Source organism: Schistocerca americana, chromosome 10 (genome assembly GCF_021461395.2).
Source record: "Schistocerca americana isolate TAMUIC-IGC-003095 chromosome 10, iqSchAmer2.1, whole genome shotgun sequence".
Taxonomy (NCBI): Eukaryota; Metazoa; Arthropoda; class Insecta; order Orthoptera; family Acrididae; genus Schistocerca; species Schistocerca americana.
The window spans coordinates 132,763,355-132,786,426 of record NC_060128.1 but is presented as its reverse complement, the minus strand read 5'-3'; the positions used below and the strand labels follow the sequence as shown (position 1 = coordinate 132,786,426).

General features: G+C 43.6%; 2 non-coding genes across 2 annotated transcripts; both read left to right on the top strand.

Annotated features, from left to right (window-relative positions):
• The first annotated feature begins 19,517 nt into the window (after positions 1 to 19,517).
• Trnav-cac lies at positions 19,518 to 19,590 on the top strand. The gene has a single exon. It is a non-coding gene; the product is annotated as a tRNA-Val (tRNA).
• A 659-nt stretch (positions 19,591 to 20,249) lies between these two features.
• Positions 20,250 to 20,322, top strand: Trnav-aac. Its single transcript has one exon. It is a non-coding gene; the product is annotated as a tRNA-Val (tRNA).
• Positions 20,323 to 23,072: the final 2,750 nt, after the last annotated feature.

Genomic DNA, 23,072 nt, shown 5'->3' with positions numbered 1-23,072 from the left:
CGTAGGTTGCAAGTGCTACTCTGAGATGAAGAGGTTAGCACAGGAAAGGAATTCGTGGCGGGCCGCATGAAACCAGTCAGTAGACTGATGACCAAAAAAAAAAAAAACCGTGTAACACACTGCTTTCCAAAATGTTCCAAGCACATATAAAAGTAGAATACTGCAATTCAGTGAAATTCATCAAATATGTCTGTAAGTATGAGAACAAAGGCAGTGACATGGCAGTATATCAAACAGCCAAAGGCAGCGAACAAATCAGAATGACGAGCATCTCATGTACCAAATGGGAAGATACATAAACAGTAACGAAGCAGCGTGGCGGATTTTCAGTTTTCCCATACACGAACGCGAACCAACTGTGCAATATCTAGCAGTACATGAAATCGATATTCATGGAACTGTCGTCATATTTCCTGAATAGTCGTGCATTTGTGTCTTTAGAACCGCCTGATTATTTGAAATTTCACGTTTTCGACCTAGATTTAAAATTTTTTCATGCTGCCAGTGACACAAATCACAGAACACAAACAACAATTAAAAAAGACCTACATTCAGAAAAAGGAACCTTCGAACTGACTGTTACTGAATAAAAACAAATGATTCATGCAACACTTAATTTTTCGGCCAGCTAGATATCACTTCTAGCGCAAATGTCGTTCCGTTACTCAGAAAGCCAACACCCAAACAATTAGTTTTATGAAACAACAGCGGCGCCCCTATTGCTAAGGCCGCAACGGTTCTGGGAGTGGCGACTCGCAGTTACAAAACCCCTGAGTAAAGTCAAGAATTTCGGATCAATTTTGCGAGTACGCATTCGTAACGTCCGCTCCCCAAAGTGGCCGTAACAGTAGTGGCACACAGTCCACTGCTGTCTCACTAAAACGACGGTATGGAACTTCAGATTTCGGCTGAGCTGTAAAATTTTGTTTAATGGGCACAGAATATGAATTTAGAATAAAGCGAAGTAAGACGAAAGTAATTAGGAGTAGCAGAAATGAAATTAGCGATAAATTTAATATCAAAATTGGAGATTACTAAGCGGACAAAGTTAAGAAATTCTGCTACGTCGGAAACAAAGTAACTCAAACGGACGAAGCAAGGTGGGTACAGAAAAATAGATTAGCACAGGAAAACAGAACATTTCTGACCAAGAGAAACAGCTCCTGGCATCAAATATCAGCCTTAATCTGAGGAAGAAATGACTGAGAATTTACGTTTGGATCACAGCATTATACAGCTGTGAGTCATCGGCTGTGAGAACACCAGAAAAGGGGCATTTGATATGTGGTACTATAGATGGATGTTGGAGATTGGGTGGACTGTTAAGATACGGTTTGAGGACGTCCTGAGTGGAAAAGAAGACACGAAGAACACTGACTAAAGTAAAAGGACAGTATAATAGGCGATGTGTTAAGACATTAGGGAATAGCTTCCATCGTACTAGAGGGACCTCAGATGTTAGGTCCCATAGTGCTCAGAGCCATTTGAAACATTTTGATTAAGAGAAGAGCACGAAATTAAATACTAATGCACATGGTGGTGCACGCGCCGTACGTCTGATATTGTGAGATTGTATAATAAACGGGACGATAGATATTGGACTGGCGGATAATTTAATCAGCGCTGGCAGGAGCTGCAAACACTACCACTTTCCGAGATGTCAAAGTTTATCAGATTATGACACGGGTAGGCTCTCAGACGAACTTTACTCAAAATACATTGTTCTGTGCTCCAGAAGTGGGAAAGTAATTTTTTCCCGAATCATGCTTAGATGCTGAACATTTCTGGGGATACTGGTACATACCTGATGTCATTGAATGGAGATGGTCGCAAAATGTGTGGCAACCATTCATTAATATGGGGCGTGTCTGCACTTCGCCTTTACGTCGGCTTTAACTCTCCTGGCGACACTTCTAGAGAGATGTGGGAATTTCTATTGAAGAATGGCAGCCAGTTCCATCTCAAGAGTCTAAGTCAAAGTAGATGGTGATGTTGGACGCTGGAGAAAAGTCTACATGGTATTATAGATGTTCCATTACGTTCAAGTTGCGACTCAGGAAGCATCATTCCGTTTCTATAATGTTATTTTTCACAAACCGTTGTCTCAACGATGCAGTTTTATAACAGGGTGCAGTATAATCCTAATACAGTCAGTCATCGTCTCCGAACTGTTCCTCTATTGTACGCGATAATGGTAAATGAAACGTTCGTATTGTTCCGCATATATTCTATATACCTTCAGACTTCAAGAAGAATATAATTATTCCAATCCCAAAGAAAGCAGGTGTTGACAGATGTGAAAATTACCGAACTATCAGTTTAATAAACTACGACTGCAAAATTCTTTACAGACGAATGGAAAAACTGGTAGAAGCCGACCTCGGGGAAGATCACTTTGGATTCCATAGAAATGTTGGAACACTTAGAAAATAGATTAAGGAAAGGCAAACCTACGTTTCTAGCATTTGTAGAGTTAGAAAAAGCTTTTTACAATGTTGACTACAATACTCTCTTTCACATTCTGAGGGTGGCAGGGTAAAATACAGGGAGCGAAAAGCTATTTACAAATAGTACAGAAACCAGATGGCAGTTATAAGAGTTGAGGGGCATGAAAGGGAAGCAGTGGTTGGGAAGGGAGTGAGACAGGATTGTAGCCTATCCCCGATGTTATTCAATCTGTATACTGAGCAAGCAGTAAAGGAAACAAAAGAAAAATTCGGAGTAGGAATTAAAATCCAGGGAGAAGAAATAAAAACTTTGAGGTTCGCCGATTACATTGTAATTCTGTCAGAGACAGCAAAGGACCTGGAAGAGCAGATGAACGGAATGGACAGTGTCTTGAAAGGAGGATATAAGATGAACATCAACAAAAACAAAACTAGGATAATGGAATGTAGTCGAATTAAATCGGGTGATGCTGAGGGAATTAGATTAGGAAAGGAGACGCTTAAAGTAGTAAATGAGTTTTGCTATTTGGGGAGCAAAATAACTGATGATGGTCGAAGTAGAAAGGATATAAAATGTAGACTGGCAATGGCAAGGAAAGCGTTTCTGAAGAATAGCAATTTGTTAACATCGAGTACATGTAAGTGCCAGGAAGTCGTTTCTGAAAGTATTTGTATGGGGTGTAGCCATGTTTGGAAGTGAAACATGGACGATAAATAGTTTGGACAAGAAGAGAATAGAAGCTTCCGAAATGTGGTGCTACAGAAGAATACTGAAGACTGGATGGGTAGATCACATAACTAATGAGGAGGTACTCAATAGAACGAGGGAGAAGAGAAATTTATGGCACACCTTGACTAGAAGAAGGATTCGGTTGGCAGGACATGTTCTGAGGCATCAAGGGATCACCAATTTAGTACTGGAGGACAGCGTGGAAGGTAAAAATCGAAGAGGGAGACCAAGAGATGAATACACTAAGCAGATTGAGAAGGAGGTAGGTTGCAGTAGGTACTGGGATATGAAGAAGCTTGCAAAGGATAGAGTAGCATGGAGAGCTGCATCAAAGCAGTCTCTGGACTGAAGACCACAACAACAACATATTGTTTCATTAAGGACCATAAGGAGACCACAAACTAACCATGGAAAACACATCTATACCTCAGCAACACTTATTTCACTGTTGACCCAGACATGAGGGCAGATAATATTCTCCAGGCATTCGCCAAACTCAAACCCTTCGGTCGGCTTGACTGAGGGTATAGCATAATTCATTACTCAAAATAATATCCAGTCATACACTGCCCAATGGCGTCATTCTCTGCACCACCCCAAGCGCCGCTTAGCAGTGACTTCTGAAATGTCTGACTCACGAGGAGTTATCAAACCACTGTAACACATCCGTTTTAACTCAATACGCACATCACTGTCCTAGCTGGACTGCTGGTGGCAGTGTGGAATTCACGTGTGATTCTTTGTGCTTATTTTATGCGGCCGGTTACAACCAGCCTCTTAAATGCTCGACGGACGCTCTCCGTCAGTACATGAGGTCACCTAGCGGGATGTTCGCTGTAGTTTTTCACTCGCGTTTCCACGTCATAATTACATCATCAGGAGTTTTAGAATGGCTGAAATGTCATTGATGGAGTTGTTACTCCAGTGACTAGTCCACGTTCGAAGTGACTGAGCCCTCCTAACCGACCCATTCTGCCGTCACTGTTTCTCTAGCGACAACACATGTCCCCCGCCTCCTTTCGTACTGCCGGGTTAGAGCGCCTGTATACAGAGAGAGTGGCCATAGGTGAAGTTGCCCATTAGCTTTGGCGCCATTTTTCTGCCAAACGCCTCTCGCGCTTCCAATGTTCGCCATGCTTTTGAGTTGAAGTTGAGAGGACTTTTGGAAACAATTAAAAGGTATTTGAATTATCGAGAGACTTGTTATGCATTGTGCATGCATGTTCGATTTAGTTGTATATCGTTTTTAGTACGTAATTAGTGTTTGCGATCTTAAATACGAGTTGAAATAATGAAGCGTTTTGTGATGAAGTCGGTAGGCCTACATGTTGAAGTAAACACGTTAGTAATTGTACAGTATTGTTTTTGACATCTGTAATTCGTTCTGCAGACGTTCGCAAACGATGCCAGGTTGTGCAGCATTTGGTTGCTCCAATAGAGGCGAAGGTGGATTTCGAATGTTAGCATTTCCACGCAATGGTTTCTGAAACATTATTCGTAGTAAATAATTGTAGGTAATCTTGAAGACAGTTTCTAATAGGCCTACTTGCTGTGGAGTAGAAGGGATACGGTACTTTTCTTGTTATATTTGGTCGTTATTACAGTAGGCTACATTTAACATTACCTGATTTTTGTAATCTTTTTCGTTTGTTATATACGAGAGGTATTCAGTATGAAAGAAAGTCGTAAGCAGTTTTTTACTTGTGACATGGAAAAAGTTTAAAGACGTGACAAGAAGTACTAATACGTCTCTCACTTTTTGTACGTCACAAGTAAACAACTGCTTCCGACTTTCTTTCATCTGACGTAATACAGGTACGTTAAATCTTTAGCGTTATGCACTTCCGATACAAAACAAATGCTATACACAAAATTTTTTTTATTTACGTTACTTTCATTGCAGTATGTCTAGCAAACGAACTTTAAAGGAGATAAATGCAAGTAACGAATAATTTTTACAGTCACTGTATCAAATTTTGCCGTGCTGTACATAGTAGGCTACTATGAGTATATTATAGCTGTAAAGAAAGACATTTAACGAACGATTTCGCCATATTGTCTTGTGCTTTTGATTCGGTGAGTGTGTACTCCACTGGTAGATGCCAGCTTTCTTGACTTCCGGAAGGCGTTCGATACAGTTCCGCACTGTCGCCTGATAAACAAAGTGAGAGCCTACGGAATATCAGACCAGCTGTGTGGATGGATTGAAGAGTTTTTAGCAAACAGAACACAGCATGTTGTTAAAGTAACCTCTGGCGTGCCACAGGGGAGTGTTACGGGACCATTGCTTTTCACAATATATATAAATGACGTAGTAGATAGTGCCGGAAGTTCCATGCGGCTTTTCGCGGATGATGCTGTAGTATACAGAGAAGTTGCAGCATTAGAAAATTGTAGCGAAATGCAGGACGATCTGCAGCGGATAGGCACTTGGTGCAGGGAGTGGCAACTGACCCTTTAACATAGACAAATGTAATGTATTGCGAATACATAGAAAGAAGGATCCTTTACTGTATGATTATATGATAGTGGAACAAACACTGGTAGCAGTTACTTCTGTAAAATATCTGGGAGTATGCGTGCGGAACGATTTGAAGTGGAATGATCATATAAAATTAATTGTTGGTTAGGCGGCTACCAGGTTGAGATTCATTGGGAGAGTCCTTAGAAAATGGTCCATCAACAGGGGAGGTGGCTTACAAAACACTCGTTCGGCCTATACTTGAGTATTGCTCATCAGTGTGGGATCCGTACCAGATAGGGTTGACAGAGGAGATAGAGAAGATCCAAAGAAGAGCGGCGCGTTTCGTCAGAGGGTTATTTGGTAACCGTGATAGCGTTACGGAGGTGTTTAGCAAACTCAAGTGGCAGACTCTGCAAGAGAGGCGCTCTGCATCGCGGTGTAGCTTGCTGCCCAGGTTTCGAGAGGGTGCGTTTCTGGATGAGGTATCGAGTATATTGCTTCCCCTTACTTATACCTCCCGAGGAGATCACGAATGTAAAATTAGAGAGATTCGAGCGCGCACGGAGGCTTTCCGGCAGTCGTTGTTCCCGCGAACCATACGCGACTGGAACAGGAAAGGGAGGTAATGACAGTGGCACCTAAAGTGCCCTCCGCCACACACTGTTGGGTGGCTTGCGGAGTATAAATGTAGATGTAGATGTACTGGCCATTCAAAAGTCCCGCCCGCAGTTTGGTAGAAAAATGGCCGCCGTATCGTCCGGTTGGCCACTCTCTCCCTATACAGGCTCTCTATGCCGGGTTCACCTCCGGTGACATCTAATGGTGAATTCTAGATTACATACGGGTGTCCGGATAATTTTGATCAGAGACTGTAGATAAAGAACTATTCCATACCTGTATTTGGCGCCGGAGGAATGGGGTGTTAGAGACGAGGGTGGGGGGTGGGGGGGGGGTTGTTATAGAGAGTGGAACAGTGTGCTAAGGGAGCTGGTAGGCTTCGGAGTTAAAGAAGGGAAGAGGGTGTTAGTATATGCTTCGCAGTTGTGGAATGGCGGAAGAGTCACATCCTGGTGAGCGTGTGTGTGTGTGTGTGTGTGTGTGTGACCAGAGGCCCGTGTAGGGGTGGAGCAAAGGAACACATTTATTACTACTAGGGTGGTGTGGGCGGAGAGCTCTAGATTTAAAACCAGATCCGAAAATATCGCGCAAACTCTCCCCGGCGAATCCGCGCGTTCGGTATTAAGTTGTTGCCTCGCTCGCGTATGTGTTTGCGTCTGTGTGTGCGCGCGTACGTACGTGTTTACGGGCACCTACGCTGCCGTCGGCGTTTAAGTTAGATTTATCGTGGGAGAGAATTATGCCGCATTCTCTCCCTCTCTCTTTCTCACACACTGATGCTCCCCCTCACCCCCTTCTACTTTAGGGAGCTTCAGATACATGCGTGTTTCCACAGGGTCCCCGCGAACTGGTGGGGGGAGGCTCTGCTGAAAAATCTTCAGCTCGCCGTATATATTAAAGGGATGATTTCTAATGCAAACGGCTTAAGCTAGGCAAAAAGAATGCGTGTTTGCCCGGCAGTAATTCTGCATTTATTATTCACGGGACCGTCCTGTTTTTCCCTAAAAAGCAGATTTTTTTTTACGACTGCTAATACCACTTTGTACTCGTATCTTGCCAGCCAGACGGTACGCCAGAGAGTGGAATAAATAAACGAACCGCGAGCTATGGATGTTTCATTCCATGTACAAAATTATCCGTGACAGATTAGCGGTTCGCCTATATTCGGTATCGTAGTTATGTTCTTCTCCCCAGACCGAAGCTTGGAAAGCGCTCTCACACTTTTTTCTCTGTTTGAACCTAATCTCCTTGTTTTCCTGTGTATCCGTGTATACTGCCAACTTCATTCTCGTCCACGAAATATGGAGGTTGTTGTTGTGTTAAGGAATTTGTTGATATGCAACATACTAAAATATGGCGTTTCAGTCTTCGATCGCTATTCTTTATTTTCAATTACCGGTTTCGGGCTAGCTGCCCATCTTCAGATCATATGTTGTAGTTACAGAGTAACCTGTCCGTACAGAACACACGGTTCACTGTCATAATAATTATGATAGTGAACCGTGTGTTCTGTACGGACAAGTTACTCTGTAACTACAACATATGATCTGAAGATGGGCAGCTAGCCCGAAACCGGTAATTGAAAATAAAGAATAGAGATCGAAGACTGAAACGCCATATTTTATTTAATGAACGATCGCGGAACTCCCATTGAAACAATCATGTCTAGTTTTGATGCAACATACTTTTTTGTAATAGATAATTGCCTCAGTAGATGAAACCGATGACGGGGAAGTTGTCTGCAGGTAGAAGTAATTCGCTATGACGAAACGTATTCTGACTATAGGACGCAAAATAGCGTAATTTTCAAGTGAAGTGCACAGAAAAGCTTATTAGTACGTTCGCAAGATAGCGTACACTTCCATTTTAGCCCTAACCAAAAGGAGCACTGACGGATATAATCATCGTGCACAAGTAACAGAACACAGTACGTTGTTCTGAACGGCGAATATTCATTAGAGGTAAGAGTATCGTCAGGTGTGGCCAGGGAAGTGTGCTAGGCCTTTTATTCTCTATACCCTAAACAATCTGACGGATGACGTCTGCGACTGTTTGCTGGTGACGCTCTATGCATGCGAAAGGTGTTGTCAAGTAATGGTAGGAGAGTACAGGGACGAGTTGGAGTTATTATTTGGTGTGATGAATGGCAGCTCCCTCTAAATGTAGAAAAATGTAAGTTGAAACAAATGAGCCGGCTAGAGTGCCGGAGCGGTTCTAGGCGCTACAGTCAGGAACCGCGCGACGGCTACGGTCGCAGGTTCGGATCCTGCCTCGGGCATGGATGTGTGTTATGTCCTTAGGTTAGTTAGGTTTAAGTAGTTCTAACAAGGGAACCTCCCCATCGCACCCCCCTCAGATTTAGTTATAAGTTGGCACAGTGGATAGGCCTTGAAAAACTGAACACAGATCGATCGAGAAAACAGGAAGAAGTTGTGTGGAACTATGAAAAAATAAGCAAAATATACAAACTGAGTAGTCCATGCGCAAGATCAGCAATATCAAGGACAGTGTGAGCTCAGGAGCGCCGTGGTCCCGTGGTTAGCGTGACCAGCTGCTGAGCGAGAAGTCCTTGGTTCAAGTCTTCCCTCGAGTCAGAAGTTTAACTTTTTATTTTCAGTTTACGTGACAAACTCTTATGTTTTCATCACTTTTTTGGGAGTGATTATCACATCCACAAGAAAACCTAAATCGGGCAAGGTAGAAGAATCTTTTTACCCATTCGCCAAGTGAACTAGTTAGGTAGGTCGACAACATATTCCGGTCATGTGACGCACATGCTGTCACCAGTGTCGTATAGAATATATCAGACATGTTCTCCTGTGGAGGAACTGGTTGACCTATGACCTTGCGATCAACCGGTTTCGGTTGCCATTGGAGAGGCACGTCCTTTCGTCAACTAATCGCACGGTTTTGCGGTGCGGTCGCAAAACACAGACACTAAACTTATTACAGTGAACAGAGACGTCAATGAACGAACGGACAGATAATAACTATGCAAAAATAAAGAAAGTAAAATTTTCAGTCGAGGGAAGATTTGAACTAAAGACCTCTCGTTCCGCAGCTGCTCACGCTAACCACGGCACCACGGCGCTCCTGACTTCACATTGTCCTTAATATCGCCTATCTGCGCATGGATTACTCAGTTTGCATATTTTGTTTATTTTCTCATAGTTCCACACAACTTCTTCCTGTTTTCTCGAGTGATCTGTGTTCAGTGTTTCAAGGCCTATCCACTGTGCCAACTTATAACTAAATCTGAGGGGGGTGCGATGGGGATGTTCCCTTGTAAGTTGTAGGGGACTGATGACCTCAGAAGTTAAGTCCCGTAGTGCTTAGAGCCATTAGAACCAAAACAAATGAGTGGAAAAGCGATCCTGTAAAGTTCGATCAACTATCTAGACGGAACGCTGTAAAGCGTTATGAAATGGAACGAGCATGTAAAGTCGCTGATAGGTAATGCGAATGGTCTACTTCAGTTTATTGGGTGAATTGTAGGAGACTGTAGCTCATCTGTACATTAGGCCGCTTATGGAGCTCTATTGCGACCCATTCTTGAGTACTGCATGAGTGTTTCGGTTCTCATTACGTCAGGTTAATGAAAAACATAGAAGCAATTCACGATAGACTTCCTAGATTTGTTGCCAGTAGGTTCGATCAGCACGCGAGTGTTACGGACATGCTTCGTGAAAGCAAATAAGAATTCCTGGAGGAAAGACGACGTTAATTTGTGAAATACTGAGAAAATTTCGAGAACAGGAACTTGCTGCTGACTGCACCCTACTGCCGCCAACATAAATTTCGCGTAAGGGCAGCAAGGCAAGGGAAGAGAAATTAGGGCTCGTATGTAGTGATGTTGGTAGGACATGTTCTGAGGCATCACGGGATCACCAATTTAGTATTGGAGGGCAGCGTGGAGGGTAAAAATTGTAGGATGAAGGTTGCAGTAGGTACTGGGAGATGAAGAAGCTTGCACAGGATAGAGTAACATGGAGAGCTGCATCAAACCAGTGTCAGGACTGAAGACAACAACAACAACATGTGGTGATGTAGGCAGTCGTTTTTCTCTCGCTCCATTTCCGAGGGGAACAGGAAAGAGAATGATTAGTAGTGGTACAGGGTACTCTCTTCTATGCACCATATGCTGGCTTCCTGAGTCTCTATGTAGATGTAGATTTATATGAGGAAACTCGGTCGACTCTATCGCACTACTCGTGTGACTTACCGTGTAATCCGGTCGCTGTTATACTGGGTGGTTATTATTAAAACGTAGCTCGCAAAGGTCCGGTGTGGGCTGTTGTTATCGTAAGGCAGAGAAACTTGGTAGATGCGTTAATGCGGGACCGATTTAGATTGAAAAAAAAAAAGTTCGAATTTTGACTACCAGGTGCAAATCTGTCGCTGTGAATGCAAGAGAAATGAATAGAAATGTTGCCATATGTGATGGATTAGACAAACGATGTGGGCAGAAAAGCTTTAACAAGAGAGAAAAGCAGAATGTTGATTTTATTATTTACCGCCACTTTCACGTTTCCTGCACAGCGAGAACTAGAGATGTCGAGGAGATGCCGTACAGTGCCAGATTTGCATCTGGTGGCCAAATTCTGACCTATTTTTTTTTCCAGCGTAAATCGTTTCTGCATTAACGCATTAGCATATTTACCAAAGTTTCGCTGCCACACGATAATTGCAGCCCACACTGGATCTCTGTAAATACCTGCACGTTAATTATAACCACCTGGTAGAAGCTACTCCCGTGATATCGAGTGAGAAGTGATCTGGCGCAGTGCTTCGGTGATTAATAAGAGTCTGGAAGGAACGTTTCGTGGTACGGAATAGTTTCTGGGCCTAAGCGAACGACGGCGATGGCACCTGCTGGCTAGGGAGCACTGCGTCCCCTTCCCTTCACAGCTGCCTGCTCTCCAGGGCTGCCAACTGACGGCTCGGCGCAGACAGGAATTTACGAGGTCACCAGCGGGGCTACGCCTGCTTTCTCCGAACTGGCGTGTTGACGTCAGGCGCTCGTGTAATGGCTCTGCGTGTGTCCGCGTCTGTATGCAAATACAGCCGTTTCATAGCCTGTGAGTGGCATTCGACCTGGGTTGATATATCGCTACCAGCGGTCTAGATTTTGGAATTCGTTCCTCCTCGTGAGTCCTCATAGACACAGCAACGTTTGTACACATCACAGGTATCGCGAAGTGTGGCCCTTCTTGGTTGCAAGTTATCCATTTAAAGGCTCCTAGGAGCAACAAAAGTTCTATTTTCTTTATTTGTTATGATCACCGGCCGAATTTAAAAAATATAAAATGCTGTTATAAACTCTTCTCTTCATGAAGAAGTATAATATCATGTTCAAGGCGAAAGAGAGTAGCCGGCCGCTGTGGCTGAGTGATTCTAGGCGCTTCAGTACGGAACCGCGCTGCTGCTACGGTCGCAGGTTCCAATCCTGCCTCGGGCATGGACGTGTGTGATGTCCTTAGGTTAGTTAGGTTTACGTAGTTCTAAGTCTAAGGGACTGAAGTCCCACAGTGCTTAGAGCCATTTTGTAAGAGAGTAAAGGAACTATTGCAGTTGGAAACGGTATACATTTCTTCATGTAGCGTAAATCAGTGAGCGCAGTATTTGATAATGAGAGCAGTTAGCTACATCCAACAAAGTTCAAACATAATTTAAAAGCTTTCGAAACTACTTCTCGCCAGCATCCCTCCCCACTCCCCTGCGTCACGCGTGACGTTTTAATTTATTATTTCTTCACTATTGGCTCTATCCACAACATATTTTTCACACTGTATCCACGTATATTATTGAATTAACACGCAAAATTGTATCATTACACGGCAGACTGCTCGAGTCTCGGAAAGTAAGATCTTGGGGTTTTAACAGACAATCTCTACGTCAACCATTACGCTTCTGTACAAGTTCTGAAACAGTCACGAAAAAATACAATTTGTTTGTTCGACGAAGCCCAAATGGCTAATGATTTTGACTGCACTTTCGTTCGTGATGGCGTGCTATGTACCGGGTCATCAAAAAGTCAGTATAAATTTGAAAACTTAATAAACCACGGAATAATGTAGATAGAGAGGTAAAAATTGACACACATGCTTGGAATGACATGGGGTTTTATTAGAACCACCCCATATTGCTAGACGCGTGAAAGATCTCTTGCGCGCGTCGTTTGGTGATGATCGTGTGCTCAGCCGCCACTTTCGTCATGCTTGGCCTCCCAGGTCCCCAGACCTCAGTCCGTGCGATTATTGGCTTTGGGGTTACCTGAAGTCGCAAGTGTATCGTGATCGACCGACATCTCTAGGGATGCTGAAAGACAACATCCGACACCAATGCCTCACCATGACTCCGGACATGCTTTACAGTGCTGTTCACAACATTATTCCTCGACTACAGCTATTGTTGAGGAATGATGGTGGACATATTGAGCATTTCCTGTAAAGAACATCATCTTTCCTTTGTCTTACTTTGTTATGCTAACTATTGCTATTCTGATCAGATGAAGCGCCGTCTGTCGAACATTTTTTGAACTTTTGTATTTTTTTTGGTTCTAATAAAACCCCATGTCATTCCAAGCACGTGTGTCAATTTGTACCTCTCTATCTACATTATTCCGTGATTTATTCAGTTTTCAAATTTATGCTGACTTTTTGATCACCCGGTTTAACGCAAAAAGATTCTATTCAGGTCTGGGGATGATCATTGCCGACCGAAATTAATAACATGATTACAAATCAACACAGTGATCCAAGACTGGAATTATAATAAAGGAAACAGGACTCTCCTCTTGCAACGTCTGCCTCTGATTTTTGATGAGCGCTGATAAACATACACTCAACGAAACGCACTGCTGTTCTTTCGATCTTCTAGGAAAAACACACTGGTCACACCCCGCCTGCAGTAAGGAAAACAGAAGTGATCCACGAAATTACCGTCTAATGTCTTTTGACATCCATCTGTGGTAGATTCCTAGAAAATATTCTGAGCTAAAACGTAACAGGGTATATCGAACAGACTGACCACTTCCATGCCAACCAACATGGATTCGGAAGAAATCTAAAATCCAACTTGTTCTTTTGGCATGTGACATCCTGAAAGTCGTGGATCAATAAAATAACGTGGATGCAGTATTCCTTGACGACAGAAGTGGAGTTGACTCGGTAACAAGTCAACGTTTAATTTCGTAAGCTTTCACGGCCATAGTCAGTCAACATAAGAGTTTTCTGGCTGTGATGCTGTCTCATATTCCAAAATACGTATTACCGAGCGAGGTGGCGCAGTGGCTAGCACACTGGACTCGCATTCGGGAGGACGACGGTTCAATCCCGCGTCCGGCCATTCTGATTTAGGTTTTCCGTGATTTCCCTAAATCGCTCCAGGCAAATGCTGGGATGGTTCCTTTGAAATGGCACGGCCGACTTCATTCCTCGTCCTTCCCTAATTTGATGAGACCAATGACCTCGCAGTTTGGACTCTTCCCCCAAACAACCCAACTCTAAATACGTATTACTGAACCAAACCGACCATTTTGCGACGGTTGCGATGGCCTTCTTCTGGGTCTGCTGGTATACTTTGTGCCACCAACTTTCGTCATGAGTCTCTTTTGAGACTACCATAATTAAAAAAAAAAAAAACAGTGATCTGATTGGTCTCCGGTTGTGGAAGGCCAGTAGCGACACGCACGCGGGATCAGGTGCGTTGCGGGCAGCAGAAAAACTGGCGGTGGCTGAAGAACAGAAAGATTACGCGAGAAAATAATATTCAACGGAACTTGCGTGCTTGCCAATCAGCCAAGGGCGATGAAGAGCAAGGTAAGGGGCGCTGCCGAAATATTAAAATATGCTAGCAGTGTGAATAGGGAGGATGGCTACAAGCCTGCGCTATCATTGATGCCGGCCATAAGAGCTTAACTGGACGACAAGCAACTAGAGACGCTAGGGCTACCAGCAAGGAAAAATAGAAATCCACACCAAATATGACCATTACTGCGAGAGGCAGTCCACAACAGCAGACATCCGCTTCTTTCACGAGAGATAAGCAAAGTAATAAATCCTTCTCTCTTTTGACAGCAGGAGACCAGTAATATAAACGGTTTTATAATTGGGACGTAACGTCATGCTCAGTGGTGATAAAGAAATGTAATGGACTGTAGATGCAGAAGGGAGGCGTTGGTGTTATTCAGTGACAGTCACTTTATCATCCGACGTGACACCATTCCCGTGTTTACCTCCATCTACATCAACATACATACTCTGTAAGCCAATATACCATTGCCAATCATTCCATTTCCTGTTCCTCTCGCAGATGGAGTGACAGAAAAATAACTGTCTATATGCTTCCTTACGAGCCCTGACTTCTGTTGTATTCGCGATCCTCATGTGAGATGTACTCTGACTGCAGTAGAACCATTTTGCAGGCCCTCGTAAACGGAGGATCTCTTTGTCAACACTATTTCGCGGTCTTCATCCTTCCAAGCGTTTTATTTGAGTTCACGGAGCATTTCTGTAACGTTCGCTTGTTGCTCCAACTTAACGATGACAAATCTAGTAGCGCGCCTCCGAATGGCTTCGACGTCTTCCTTCAATCCAACTTGCGGGGATCCCAAATACTCCAGCAGTACTCAAGAATTGGTCGCACTAGTGTTCTGTGCGGGGTCTTCTAGAATTCTCCCATTAAGTTGAAGACGACCATTTGCGTTCCCTACAACCGATCGTACGTGCACGTTCCATTTAACGTCGCTTTATAGAGGTGACTGTGACAAGCACCGTGCCACTGAACTTCATTCAAACGTTACAGTTTGTCTTTCCAGTTCCTTTGCATTAACTTGCGTTACCCCGCATTAAGAACAACCTGTCATTCATCGTACCAAATGCAAATTCTCTCGAAGTCAAACAGTATCTTCCTGAAATTCCTCAAAGACGTTTATCCTGCACATTAAAGCGTAATCAGCAGTCTCAGATTTCATGGATACAGAGGTGCAAATGAAAGGGGCGAATACAGGATAATGACCGGCCGGAGTGGCCGTGCGGTTCTACGCGCTACAGTCTGGAGCCGAGCGACCGCTACGGTCGCAGGTTCGAATCCTGCCTCGGGCATGGATGTGTGTGATGTCCCTAGCTTTGTTGGGTTTAATTAGCTCTAAGTTCTAGGCGACTGATGACTTCAGAAGTCAAGTCGCATAGTGCTCAGAGCCATTTGAACCATTTGAACAGGATACTGTAAGCAAATAAACCTGATAAACGTAGATCTGGAAACCAATGGTTTTCCTGATGCAACGTATGCACAAATACGGTCATGTCCCTGTAGATGTCTAAGGCTACGTACGTTTCGAATCACCGCAACTGAATCGCATGGTACGAAGTGATAAAATGTCCTCGTTAGATTTTCTCATGATTTCGGATACAATAGTTAACAACAAACGTATTTGTCCAGGCTCGCAGTTACTATGGTCTCGCAGGTTCCTCGATTTGAACCCGTTGGATTTTTTTTCTCTTTGGTGGCACTTGAACGCTTTGGTGTTATCGAGCACTGCTGATAGCGTCGATTAGCTCTGCATTTGCATTGTGGATGGTTATGAATGCATTTGGAACACGCCTGGTAAAATGTGACGAAAATACGTTCTAATGCCTGACTTCACACGAATATTTACAATATATTTGTGATGTGTTTGTCCTCAAGTGAATATCTTAAGTTTGTGCCTTCGGAGACACTCTTCTGAGGCGTTCATGTACTCAATCGTAATACGAGTATGTCATACCGGGGAAACCATTGGATTCCGGACTTACGTATACTAGAATTGCGTGCTTGTTTCATTGTCCCCTCCTCGCTCTCAGTAGGATCAGTGTTAAGTGGGGCACTCGTGACGATAGTGATAAAACATTCGCCTTCCACACCGAAGCGCCAGAGACACTGGTACAGGCATGCGTATTCAAATACAGAGGTATGTAAATAGGCAGAGAATACGGCGGTGTGGTCGGCAACGCCTATATAAGACAACAAATGTCTGGCGCAGTTGTCAGATCGGTTACTGCTGCTACAATGGCAGGTTATCAAGATTTAAGTGAGTTTGAACGTGTTGTTACAGTCGGCGCACGGGCGATAGGAAACAGCATCTCCGAGGTAGCGATGAAGTGTGGATTTTCCCTTACGACCATTTTACGAGTGTACCGTAAATATCAGGATCTCGGTAAAAACATTAAATCTCCGACATCGCTACGGCCGGTAAAAGATACTGTACGAATGGGATCAACGACAACTGAAGAGAATCGTTCAACGTGACAGTGCAATCCTTCCACAGATTGCTGCAGATTTCAGTGCTGCACCATTTGAACTGTCAGCGTGCGAACCATTCAACTAAACATCATCGATATGGGCTTTCGGAGCCGAAGGCCCACTCGTGTACCCTGGATGCCTGCACATCACAAAGCTTTTCGCCTCGTCTGGGCCTTTTAACATCGACATTGGACTGTTGATGACTGGAAACATGTTGCCTGGTCGGACGAATCTCGTTTCAAGTTGTATCGACCGGATGGACGTGTACAGGTATGGAGGCAACCTCATGAATCCATGGATACTGCGTGTCAACAGGGAACTGTTCAAGCTGGTGGACGCTCTGTAATGGTGTGGAGCATGTGCAAAAAAATGGTTGAAATGGCTCTAAGCACTATCAGTCCCCTATACTTAAAACTACTTAAACCTTAGTAATCTAAGAACATCACACACATCCATACCCAAGGCAGGATTCGAACCTGCGACCGCGGCAGCAGCGCGGTTCCGGACTGAATCGCTTAGAAACTCTCGGTCACAACGGCCGGCTGGGGTACGTGCAGTTGGAGTAATATGGGACCCCTGATACGTATAGATAAGACTCTGACAGGTGACACGTACGTAAGCACCCTGTCTGATCACCTGCATCCATTCATGTCCAATGCGCATTCCGACGGATTTGGGCAATTCCAGCAGGACAATGCGAAGATCTCCACCCTCTCCTACTCTTACGAATTTATGGGCAGCCCTGCAGGTTTCATGGTGACAATTGTACACTTACATCTACATCCATACTGCGCAAGCCACCTGACGGTGTGTGGCGGAGGGTACTTTGAGTACCTCTATCGTTTCTCCCTTCTATTCCAGTCTCGTATTGTTCGTGGAAAGAAAGATTGTCGGTATGCCTCTGTGTGGACTCTAATCTCTCTGATTTTATCCTCGTAGTCTCTTCGCGAGATATACGTACAAGGGAGCAATATACTGCTTGACTCCTCGGTGAAGGTATGTTCTCGAAACTTCAGCAAAAGCCCGTACCGAGCTACTGAACGTCTCTCCTGCAGAGTCCTCCACTGGACTTTATCTATCATCTCCGTAACGCTTTCACGATTACTAAATGATCCTTACGGATCCCACACTGGTAAGAAATATTCAAGTAGTGGGCGAAGAAGTGTACTGTAACCTACTTCCTTTGTTTTCGGATTGCATTTCCTTGGGATTGTTCCAATGAATCTGTCTGGCATCTGCTTTACCGACGATCAACTTTATATGATAATTCCATTTTAAATCACTCCTAATGTGTACTCCCAGATAATTTATGGAATTAACTGCTTCCAGTTGCTGACCTGCTATTTTGTAGCTAAATGATAAGGGATCTATCTTTCTGTGTATTCGCAGCACATTACACTTGTCTACATTGAGATTCAATTGCCATTCCCTGCACCATGCGTCAATTCGTTGCACGTCCACCTGCATTTCAGCACAATTTTCCATTGTTACAACCTCTCGATATACTACAGTATCATCCGCAAAAAGCCTTCCGATGTTATCCACAAGATTATTTATATATATTGTGAACAGCATCGGTCCTACGATACTCCCCTGCAGCACACCTGAAATCACTCTTACTTCGGAAGACTTCTCTCCATTGAGAATGACCTGCTGCGTTCTGTTATCTAGGAACTCTCCAATCAAATCACACAATTGGTCTGATAGTCCACATGCTCTTACTTTGTTCATTAAACGACTGTGGGCAACTGTATCAAACGCCTTGCGGAAGTCAAGAAGCAGGGTATCTACCTGTGAAACCGTGTTTATGGCCCTCTGAGTCTCGTGGACGAATAAAGCGAGCTGGGTTTCACCAACACCGACTCAAAGGAAGGCCTCGGCACGTCACGTCAGCTCTGACACAGGAATATGTGAAACTATTGGCGGTAGTTGACCAACACACGTTGTTCTGGGAGATTTCTGCAATCAATTAATTGTGCAATTCATTACACTTCTTAGCAAATAGTGTACTCCTGAACTTAAATTTTCACCTGTGTTAAGGATTGACACACAAAAACAACTTCATGGTCCAGCAGCAATAGAATTCGTGCTTCTTTAGCTTATTTGTAAATCTGAGGAAGTTACGTTTGTACTGGGTTGCTTTTACAAGAAACTGAACATATTGGTGCTCTTCTTTAGGTATCTTGGTTGACTATGGGGTGAGGAGCACTGAATGTTAATGAAATATCTTGCGATTGTATACGTTGGGGGAGGGGGTGGGGGACAGAAGAAGAGGCAAAAGAGAGACACTTGTTCTATCAAATAAAACTTTTTTATCTTATGAAGTTTCTCCTTTCAGTACAAGAGGGGAATATTTAACTTTTCTAATGTGCATGTTTAAAAAAGTTTAAGCTTAGCAGTATTTTCGATGTATGAAGCTATTTTGTTTCCAGTTTAGAATTCCTTTCGTTGAATACGACTGTAATCTAATGGCTGGCAACAGTTGCACATTTACACATGTAAATTAGTTCAAATTTCCAGTGACGATGTCAAACAAAAATAAATAAAGAAATAAATAAAAGAAACGAGTTCATTGTAAGGGGGTTGGGGTAAGTTTCGATATCAAAATGGATCAATTAAATGTAGTTACTTGAATGTAAAATTTCCGAAGCTTGCAATGGGGCAAAGCATCATCTCATATTGATGTACGTTTGTTTCGACAGGATTCAGTAATACAGAACTGCCGCTGGGCTCGCACCGCCTGCTGCTAAGAAGGTGATTGTTTTTGCTGATATGACTTGCAATAACGACTGCGCGAAACGCCGCTATCTCGTTCGGGATGCTGCGGCAGACACCCTCTCGAGCACCCCGAAGTCTTCTTGAGCCCTCGGCTGTGATGGGTTTCAGGCTGTCAAAAGAACTATGGTGTGTGAATGCGCGGATGAGAGAAAGGCTGAGGCGTCTTCGAGTGCACAAGAATGGACTCATCGTGTCCGTCGTTTCCGTAGTGTAGCAGTTATCACGTCTTCTTCACACGCAGAAGGTCCTCGGTTCGATCCCGGGCGGGAACAGTATTTTCCTGCCTGTGCCGCATTCTACTCCGGTGGGCCACGTCATGTGTGGATCTGCTGCAAGTACCTTCGTTATGCGAGAGCCGCATTTATCGAATTTTCAAGTTGTGGTGTCACCGCCAGACACCACACTTGCTAGGTGGTAGTCTTTAAATCGGCCGCGGTCCATTAGTATACGTCGGACCCGCGTGTCGCCACTGTCAGTGATTGCAGACCGAGCGCCGCCACACGGCAGGTCTAGAGAGACTTCCTAACACTCGCCCCAGTTGTACAACCGACTTTGCTAGCGATGGTTCACTGACAAATTACGCTCTCATTTGCCGAGACGATAGTTTAGCATAGCCTTCAGCTACGTCATTTGCTACGACCTAGCAAGGCGCCATTATCAGTTACTATTGATCTTGTGAATCTTGTACCGTCAGACCGACGTTCACCATTAATGGATTAAAGTTAAGTATTCCACCAGCTACGTCCGTTTTTCTAAATTCTAATTTCCTTGTCCTGTTCCAGACCTCACGCAAGCCTGCGTGAGCTAAAACGCGTGCCTTTCGGCCTCCTTCTAGTAACACGGTGTTGGCTCTCCTACCAGCCAAAACAAAACACAAGTTACGATGGCAACCTTGTTACAAGTTCTCTGTTAAGTATGTATCACAGCAGTCGTTTCCGTGGTGTAGCTGTTATCACGTCTGCCTAACACGCAAAAGGTCCTCGGTTCGATTCCGGGCGGAAACACTTTTTCATCACTTTAAACAAGACATACCGACAAACATTTGCTACGATCTGTACCGAAATCTTCGTTATCACGTTCATGTGTCGGGCCAGAGAGTCAGTTGCTTACAGCAAATACGAAATTCATTTTATATCGACGGGCAGCTTTTTGCGCTGACTCTGCCACCAACGTGCGACCAGTTTGCACAAAACAAAAGCTTTACAATAGTAAGAAAATCTTTCGTCTAAATAAAACTGCAGAATCCAAAACAATACCAAACATTTTGTCCAAAAATAAGAGATTTATAGTGATAAGCACGCGCAGGCGTTTCTGCCTGCAACAGACCTGGCGTTCGCCGTGCCTAGCTGACGTGACGTCACCAACAAGCGCCGAGGCTTTCCTTTGGGTCAGTGTTGGTTTCACGCGATCGTCTTTTTCGAAATCCATGCTGATTCCTACAGTGTAGATTTCTAGTCTCAAGAAAAGTCATTGAACATAATACGTGTTCCTTCCAACACTGCTTCAGACAGTAGTCGAGTCCACAAACTAATGTGCATGTTTAAAAAAGTTTAACCTCAGCAGTATTTTCGATGTATGAAGCTATTTTGTTTGCTGTTTAGAATTCCTTTCGTTGAAAACGAGTGTAATCTAATGGCTGGATACAGTTGCACATTTACACATGTAAATTAGTTCACATTTCCAGTGACGATGTCAAACGAAAATAAATAAATAAATAAATAAAAGAAACGAAGTCTTTGTAAGGGGGTTTGGTTAAGTTTTGATAACAAAATGGATTAAGTAAATATAGTTATTTGAATGTAAAACTTTCGAAGCTTGCAACGAGGCAAAGCATCTTCTCATACTGATCTACGTTAGTTTCGACAGGATTCAGTAATACAGAACTATGATCTTCATTTGTAGCTTTACGATAGTAAGAAAATCTTTCATCTAAATAAAACTGCAGAATCCTAAACAATACCAAACATTTTGTTCAAAAATAAGAGATTTGTAGTGATAAGCACGCGCAGGCGTTTCTGCCTACAACAGACCTGGCGTTCGCCGTGCCTAGCTGACGTGACGTCACCAACAAGTGCCGAGGCCTTACTTTGAGTCGGTGTTGGTTTCACACGATCGTCTTTTTCGAAAGCCATGCTGATTCCTACAGAGTAGATTTCTAGTCTCCAGAAAAGTCATTATACTCGACACTGCTTCAGACGGTAGCCGAGTCCACGCCACGTCGTGTTGCGGCACTTCTGCGTGGTCGCGGGGGCCCTACATGATATAGTCTGTCTGTAAACTCAAGAGCGAGCAGCGCTTTTGGTGGGGGAAGTGGCCTTTCCCGGAAGAACGCTGCCACAGGTCTACAGGGGCAGCCAAAATCTGTTGCCAGTTATCTGTGTAGAGGTGTAGATCGGAGTGCAGTGATATACGTAGTTTCTGTTGGTGGGATCTTAGTTGCCAGTGTCAGTCAGTTAACTTTGTATAATTGCTGATATACTTCGATTTCCGGAAGTGATGGATAATCGTCTAGTATTGCAAGAAAATGTGCAGAATACGAGGAAGAGGAGGTATTTGCGGAGTAACGAGCGTTCGATCGTCTCTAATGTTATTACTGCGTGTATTAAAGAGGCGACCAAAGAAGAACTGTTGGCTAATATTACCAGTCCCAATCAAAGGGCTGCAATTTATGCAAACGTTAGCCTTGTCCAATAGGACGCATAAGGAAGGAACGCGAAAATAAGCCGCATGGTTTAGTGGAATCGCCACGATGGAAAACTAATAATCTTGGGAGGAAACTGATCTTTATAGACAGTTTCAAACTCACGTAAAACCTTTTATGCTTATGAAACATTAAATCTCTATCTAGGTCGCTATTCACCTGATACTGAGACATATTGCTTGAAATTTGTGCGCAATAGCTATAGTAAACACTGCTGAAATTTTCTTCGAAACATGTACATCGATTCTGGACTTCTAAGCAAAAAGCTTGACATACGAGATGCGTTCACGTATTAATTTTTATTTTTTGGTAAGAACTTTATTTGTTAATCTACAGCAATGTTACCCTCTTCAAAATATTCCCCATTACATACTATATACTTGTGCCGGTGCTTTTTCCAATTCCCGAAATTCTTTAGGAACTGTTTCTTCGGGGTAGTTAACAGGTCTCTTAACTGTGCTTTTTTAATCCCATCCATGCTTGTGAAACCGCTGTTTTTTAAGGCCTGCTTCGAAATGTTTATACCACTTGTATGCCCTTGGTTCGCTTAGGCTCACCAAAAGCAATATTTAACATTTCTAAAAATTTCACACACTTCATTCCATTCGTATAACAAAATTTAATACAGATATTCTAATCTATTTTCATACAAAACAAATAATCGTTGATGCTACCAAAACATATGTAACCTTTTTGACAGCTGACAACAGAGTGAACACCCAATATGCATAACATTGTACACATACTTTAGAGACATGTTTACGAAGACAGTGACAAAAGTACAACACGTTAAATTATAAATTCCTGCTTACTTTTTAAACACTCTCCGTGTTGCAAATGGTTCAAATGGCTCTGAGCACTATGGGACTTAACATCTGTGGTGATCAGTCCCCTAGAACTTAGAACTACTTAAACCTAACTAACCTAAGGACATCACACACATCCATGCCCGAGGCAGGATTCGAACCTGCGACCGTAGCAGCCGCGCGGTTCCGGACTGCGCGCCTAGAACCGCTAGACCACCGCAGCCGGCTCCGTGTTGCAAAAATTGTT